This window comes from Diadema setosum, chromosome 10 (genome assembly GCF_964275005.1).
Source record: "Diadema setosum chromosome 10, eeDiaSeto1, whole genome shotgun sequence".
Classification (NCBI taxonomy): Eukaryota; Metazoa; Echinodermata; class Echinoidea; order Diadematoida; family Diadematidae; genus Diadema; species Diadema setosum.
In genome coordinates, this window is record NC_092694.1 from 11,959,376 (window position 1) to 11,967,418 (window position 8,043).

Sequence of the window (8,043 nt, forward strand, 5' to 3'; positions counted from 1 at the left end):
GTGAATTTCTCCCAGATTTTAATATGTTGTAGCTGAGACTTTGCGCTATCGTTTTGTTGCCTTCGTTTTTTCATACGATGTCGGGATTACGATAAAAAATTGGTTGAATTTAAAGCTTATCTTATATGCATTGAGATATTTCTTTCTTTCTGCAACTTTCTTTGCAATAACTCAAGAAAAACACGCCCTATCACCCCCATATTTTGCACATGTTTAGTTCATGTCTCGTACATTATTTCATAAAATAACAACTACTAGATCGGACAACATCTTGGGTATGTAAATTAGGGTCAAAGGTCATAAATGTTTCATCTTGTATCTGAGTGAATACCTGTCCTATATTTCCCTTATTTTTCACACGTATAGACGATGTCGCGAGAATCATTTCACAAAATAACCACTATTTCATCAGATGCAATCTGGGAGTGCAAAGGTGGGTCAAAGGTCATATGTATTCATTGCTGTATCTTCGTTATTCAGTGTATACAGAATTTGGTACCAAAGATGGCAGATATGACTCCCTTTTCTAAATGACAATGCAAACATCACACGGCCAATGTCTCTAAACACAGATGAAACTTGTATGGTCATGCCTATTGCGATCAGGACTCGAATCATTGATTAAAAAAAATCGGATCACCTTAATTTGTCAGTGATGACAAATTACAATCTCTAGTTAGGTGATCCGAGTATCCTTCGGATCACCTTCTGTATCTGTACTGATTCTTTATTTCTGGACAAAAGTTGTGCAGAGATTAACTCAGAAAGTCCTCTGCCTATCAATTTCAAAATTATACCATATATGTATCATGTCACAAAGACGACAGATTTTGTAAAATCATTGTGATCAATGGACCGTGACGTCACTATGACGTCATTATATGAAAGCACATTTTCGTTAATATCTCATTAATGGAATGGAATTTTTCTATGAAATTTACGTCACATATAGGTCAAATCAAGCGCACTCTACACATTTTCTCAAATTTCAGTTTACACTTAAACCGTGCGCGTACGCGCACGTTAAAATGTTGACATGCTCCAATCGAGCTCAAATTTTTTTTGCACACGTTTCAGATCATTTGGAGCATTTTTTGAAAAATTGAAAAAATTGGACGGACGCGTACGCGCGCGCACATATACGCACGCACAGCTCATATGCAATAGAAATTTCCCGTTTTTTTACACTTATCGGATGACTGAAATGTCAAGGAATATTTCTACCAAGTTTCAAGTCGATCCGACTCAATATGACGTCATACGGGCCCGTCAAAGTTGAAATTCCGCGCGCGCGTCAATGGCGATATACAGTGCAACAATGCCAAAAAACTGCCAATTTTAAATCCGATTTTACTCGTCAGGATGGACGGTGACCCCCCATTTTTTGTACATATTTTGAAAGCTGATGAGTTGTACATGTCATTTCATGGGGTGGCAATGCTGACAAAATGATTAAAAGATATCAAATTTCTTAATAAAGTAAAAAAAGTAAATTTTCAAAATGACGTCATCAAATTTCAAGTTCATTCGAGCGTATTTCAATAATCCTTTGTCAATTTTCACCAAGATTTCAGTATGTTGTAGCTTATTAAATGCTTTTTCATTAACGTAATAACGGTATTTTGATTAGATGACGGTATCACCTCGTAAAAATGGATTGAATGTAATCTTGTCAAATTTGACCAGTTTACGTGTTAACTCTATGGGAGCGCAGTTTTTATGGAAATGAAAATTGACATGACTATCTTTATCGAGCACTAGCTCGCTTATGCTTCGGTGAATCTCTCTAAGATTTTAATATGTTGTAGCTGAGACGTAGGGCTATCGTAAGTGTGCCCTTCGTTTTTTCATACGATGTCTGCATCACGTCAAAACACTTGGTTGAAATTAAAGCTTATCTTCGATGTATTGAAGTATTTCTTTCTTTCTGCAACTTTCTTTGCAATAACTCAAGAAAAACGGCTTCTACCACTTCCATAATTTGCACATGTTTAGTTCATGTGACGTGAATTATTTCATAAAATAACAACTACTTGATCGGACACCATCTTGGGTATGTAAATTAGGGTCAAAGGTCATAAGTGTTTCACCCTGTATCTTAGTGAATGCATGTCCTATCTTTCCCATATTTTGCACACGCAAAGACCATGTTACGAGGATCATTTCACAAAATAACTACTTTTTACTCAGATGCCATCTTGTCTGTACAAATTGAGGTCAAAGGTCATATGTACTTCTTTTTGTATCTTCGTTATGACGTGTTATCTCTATGGGAGGGAATTTTTTTTAATGTGAAAATTGGCATGATTGTCTTTATCGAGCACTAGCTCACTTACCCTTCCGTGAATTTCTCCCAGATTTTAATATGTTGTAGCTGAGACTTTGCGCTATCGTTTTGTTTACTTCGTCTTTTCATACGATGTCGGGATTACGATAAAAACTTGGTTGAATTAAAGCTTATCTTCTATGTATTGAGATATTTCTTTCTTTCTGCAACTTTCTTTGCAATAACTCAAGAAAAACACGCCCTATCACCCCCATATTTTGCACATGTTTAGTTCATGTCTCGTACATTATTTCATAAAATAACAACTACAAGATCGGACAACATCTTGGGTATGTCAATTAGGGTCAAAGGTCATAAATGTTTCATCGTGTATCTTAGTGAATACCTGTCCTACCTTTCCCATATTTTTCACACGTATAGACGATGTCGCGAGAATCATTTCACAAAATAACCACTATTTCATCAGATGCAATCTTGGGAGTGCAAAGGTGGGTCAAAGGTCATATGTACTTGTTGCTGTTTCTTCGTTATAGTGTATACAGAATTTGGTACCTAACATGGCAGATATGACTCCCTTTGCTAAATGAGAATGCAAACATCACACGGCCAATGTCTCTAAACACAGATGAAACTTGTATGGTCATGCCTATTGCGATCAGGACTCGAATCATTGATAAAAAAAAATCGGATCACCTTAATTTGTCAGTGATGACAAATTACAATCTCTAGTTTGTTCTTCTTTTTAATTAGGTGATCCGAGTATCCTCTCGGATCACCTTCTGTATCTGTACTGATTCTTTATTAGGTGATCCGAGTATCCTTCGGATCACCTTCTGTATTTGTACGGATTCTTTCTTCTTTGTTTCTTTATTTCTCCGCAAAAGTTGTGCAGAGGTTAGCTCAGAAAGTCCGCTGCCTATCAATTTCAAAATTATACCATGTATGTATCATGTCCTAAAGACGACAAATCTAATGTATCATTGTGATCAGTGGACCGTGACGTCACTATGACGTCATTATATGAAAACACATTCTCAATCATATCTCATTAATGGAATGAAATTTTTCAATGAAATTTACGTCACATATATTTCAAATTATGCGCATTCTACTCATGTTCTCAAAATTCATATTTTCTCTTAAAACGTGCGCGTACGCGCGCGTTGAAATATTTGTATGCTCCAATCGAGCTCAAAATTTTTTTGCACACGTTTCAGACCATTTGGAGCATTTTTTGAAAAATTGAAAAAATCGGACGGACGCGTACGCGCGCGCGCATGTACGCACGCACAGCTCATGTGCAATAGAAATTTCCCGTTTTTTCACTTTGATCGGATGTCTGAAATGTTAAGGAATATTTATACCAAGTTTCAAATCAATGCGACTCAATATGACGTCATACGGGCCCGTCAAAGTTGAAATTCCGCGCGCGCGTCAATGGCGATATACAGTGCAACTATGCCAAAAAACTGCTAATTTTAAATTCGATTTTACTCGTCAGGATGGACGGTGACCCCCCATTTTCTTTACATATTTTAAAACCTGAGGAGTTGTACATGTCATTTCACGGGGTGGCAATGCTGACAAAATGATTAAAATATAGCAAATTTCTTAATAAAGTAAAAAAAGTAAATTTTCAAAATGACGTCATCAAATTTCAACTTCATTCGAGCGTATCTCACTAGTCCTTTGTCAATTTTCACCCAGATTTCAGTATGTTGTAGCTTATTTAATGTTCTTTCAAACTTTAAATTACAAAATTTTGATTGGATAACGGTATCACCTCGTAAAAATGGATTGAAAGTAACCTTGTCAAATTTGACCAGTTTACGTGTTATCTCTATGGGAGTGCAGTTTTTCTGGAAATGAAAATTGACATGACTATCTTTATCGAGCACTAGCTCACTTACCCTTCGGTAAATTTCTCCCAGATTTTGATATGTTGTAGCTAAGACTCTACAATACCGTAAGTGTGCCCTTCGTTTTTTCATACGATGTCGGGATCACGTCAAAAATTTTGGTTGAAATTCAGGCTTATCTTCGATGTATTGAGATATTTCTTTCTTTGTGCAACTTTCTTTGCAATAACTCGAGAAAAGCACGCCCTATCACTTCTATATTTTGCACATGTTTAGTTCATGTCACGTACATTATTTCATAAAATAACAACTACTTGATCGGGCACCATCTTGGGTATGTAAATTAGGGTCAAAGGTCATAAGTGTTTCATCCTGTATCTTAGTGAATACTTGTTCTATCTTTCCCATATTTTGCAAACGCAAAGACCATGTTACAAGGATCATTTCACAAAATAACCACTTTTTACTCAGATGCCATCTTGTCTGTGCAAATTGAGGTCAAAGGTCATATGTACTTCTTTTTGTATCTTCGTTATGACGTGTTATCTCTATGGGAGGGAATTTTTTTGATTGTCTTTATCGAGCACTAGCTCACTTATGCTTCGGTGAATTTCTCCCAGATTTTAATATGTTGTAGCTGAGACTTTGCGCTATCGTTAAATTTCATTTTGTTTTTCATACGATGTCGGGATCACGATAAAAAACTTGGTTGAAATTAAAGCTTATCTTCTATGTATTGAGATATTTCTATGTTTCTGCAACTTTCTTTGCAATAACTCAAGAAAAACAGCCCCTATCACTCCAATATTTTGCACATGTTTAGTTCATGTCACGTACATTATTTCATAAAATAACAACTACTTGATCGGACAACATCTTGGGTATGTAAATTAGGGTCAAAGGTCACAAATGTTTCATCCTGTATCTTGGTGAATACATGTCTTATCTTTCCCATATTTTGCACACGCAAAGATCATGTTACAAGAATCATTTCACAAAATAACCACTTTTTGCTCAGATGCCATCTAGGTTGTGCAAAGTGGGGTCAAAGGTCATATGTACTTGTTGTATCTTCGTTATAGTGTATACAGATTTGGTACCAAAGATAGCAGATATGACTCCCTTTTCTAAATGAGAATCCAAACATCACACGGCCAATGTCTCTGACCACAGATGAAACCTGCATGGTCATGCCTATTGCGATCAGGACTTGAATCATTGATTAAAAAAAAAGATCGGATCACCTTAATTTGTCAGTGATGACAAATTACAATCTCTAGTTCTTCTTTCTTTGTTTCTTTCTTTATTTCTCCTCAAAAGTTGTGCAGAGGTTAGCTCAGAAAGTGCATTGCCTATCAATGTCAAACTTATACCATATATGTGTCATGTCGCAAAGACGACAGCGCAAGTAAAATCATAGTGATCAGTCGACCGTGACGTCACTATGACGTCATTATATGAAAACACATTTTCATGCATATCTCATTAATGGAATGGAAATTTTCAATGAAATTTACGTCACATATATTTCAAGTCAAGCGCATTCTACTCATATTATCAAAATTTATATTTATTATTAAAACGTGCGCGTACGCGCGCGTTGAAATATTTGTATGCTCAAATCGAGCTCAAAATTTTTTTGCACACGTTTCAGACCATTTGGAGCATTTTTTGAAAAATGGAAAAAATCGGACGGACGCGTACGCGCGCGCGCGTATACGCACGCACAGCTCATATGCAATGCAAATTTCTCGTTTTTTCACTTTGATCGGATGTCTGAAATGTCAAGAAATATTTCTACCAAGTTTCAAGTCAATCCGACTCAATATGACGTCATACGGGCCCGTCAAAGTTGAAATTCCGCGCGCGCGTCAGTGGCGATATACAATGCAACAATGCCAAAAAACCGCCAATTTTAAATCCGATTTTACTCGTCAGGATGGACGGTGACCCCCCATTTTCTTTACATATTTTGAAAGCTGATGAGTTGTACATGTCATTTCATGGGTTGGCAATACTGAAAAAATGATGAAAAGATATCAAATTTCTTAATAAAGTAAAAAAAGTAAATTTTCAAAATGACGTCATCAAATTTCAAGTTCACTGAAGCGCATCTCACTTATCCTTTGTTGATTTTCACCCAAATTTCAATATGTTGTAGCTTATTAAATGGTCTTTCATAAATGTATTACACAATTTTTATGAGATGACGATATCACCTCGTAAAAATGGGTTGAATGTAACCTTGTCAAATTTGACCAGTTTACGTGTTATCTCTATGGGAGTGCAATTTTTATGGAAATGAAAATTGACATGACTATCTTTATCGAGCACTAGCTCACTTATGCTTCGGTGAATTCCTCTAAGATTTTAGTATGTTGTAGCTGAGACGTGGGGCTATCGTAAGTGTGCCCTTCGTTTTTTCATACGTTGTCGGGATCACGAGAAAAAACTTGGTTGAAATTAAAGCGTATCTTCGATGTATTGGAAAATTTCTTTCTTTCTGCAACTTTCTGTGCAATAACTCAAGAAAAACATACCCTATCACCACCATATTTTGCATATGTTTAGTTCATGTCACGAACATTATTTCCCAAAATAACAACTACTTGATCAGACGCCATCTTGGGTATGTAAATTAGGGTCAAAGGTCATAAATGTTTCATCCTGTATCTTGGTAAATATATGTCCTATCTTTCTCATATTTTGCACACGTAAAGACCATGTTACAAGGATCATTTCACAAAATAACCACTAATTGCTCAGATGCCATCTTGGGTGTGCAAAGTGGGGTCAAAGGTCATATGTACATCTTTCTCAATCTTCGCTATTACGTGTTATCTCTATGGGAGGGAGTTTTTCTAGATGTGAAAATTGACATGACTATCTTTATCAAGCACTATCTCACTTCTGCTTCAATAAATTTCTCCTAGATTTTAATATGTTGTAGCTGAAACTTTGTGCTATCATAGGTGCCCTTTGTTTTTTCACACGATGTCGGTATCACGTCAAAATACTTGCTTGAAATTAAAGCTCATCAACGATGTATTGAAATATTTCTTTCTTTGCGCAACTTTCTTTGCAAAAACTCAAGAAAAACATGCTCTATCACCACCATATTTTGCACATGTTTAGTTCATGTCACCTACATTATTTCATAAAATAACGACTTCTTGATCAGACGCCATCTTGGGTATGTAAATAAAAAAAAAAAAGGTCATAACTGTTTCATCTTGTATCTTGGTGAATACCTGTCCTATCTTTCCCATATTTTGCACACTTACAGACGATGTCGCAAGAATCATTTCCCAAAAAAAAAAACACTTTTTCCTCAGGTGCTATCTTGGGAGTGTAAAGGTGGGTCAAAGGTCATATGTATTTGTTGCTGTATCTTCGTTATCTAGTGTATACAGAATTTAGTACCAAGGATGGCAGATATGACTCCCTTTTCTAAATGAGAATCCAAACATCACACGGCAAATGTCTCTAAACATAGATGAAACCTGTATGGTCATGCGTATTGCGATCAGGACTCGAATCATTGATTTAAAAAAAAAAAATCGGATCACCTTAATTTGTCAGTGATGACAAATTACAATCTCTAGTCTTCTTTATTTCTGGACAAAATTTGTGCAGAGGTTAGCTCAGAAAGTGCATTGCCTCTCAATGTCAAACTTATACCATATATGTATCATGTCGCAAAGACGACAGCGCAAGTAAAATCAAAGTGATCAGTCGACCGTGACGTCACTATGACGTCATTATATGAAAACACATTTTCATTCATATCTCATTATTGGAATGGAATTTTTCAATGAAATTTACGTCACATATATTTCAAGTCAAGCGCATTCTACTCATATTATCAAAATTCATATTTATTATTAAAAAGCGCGC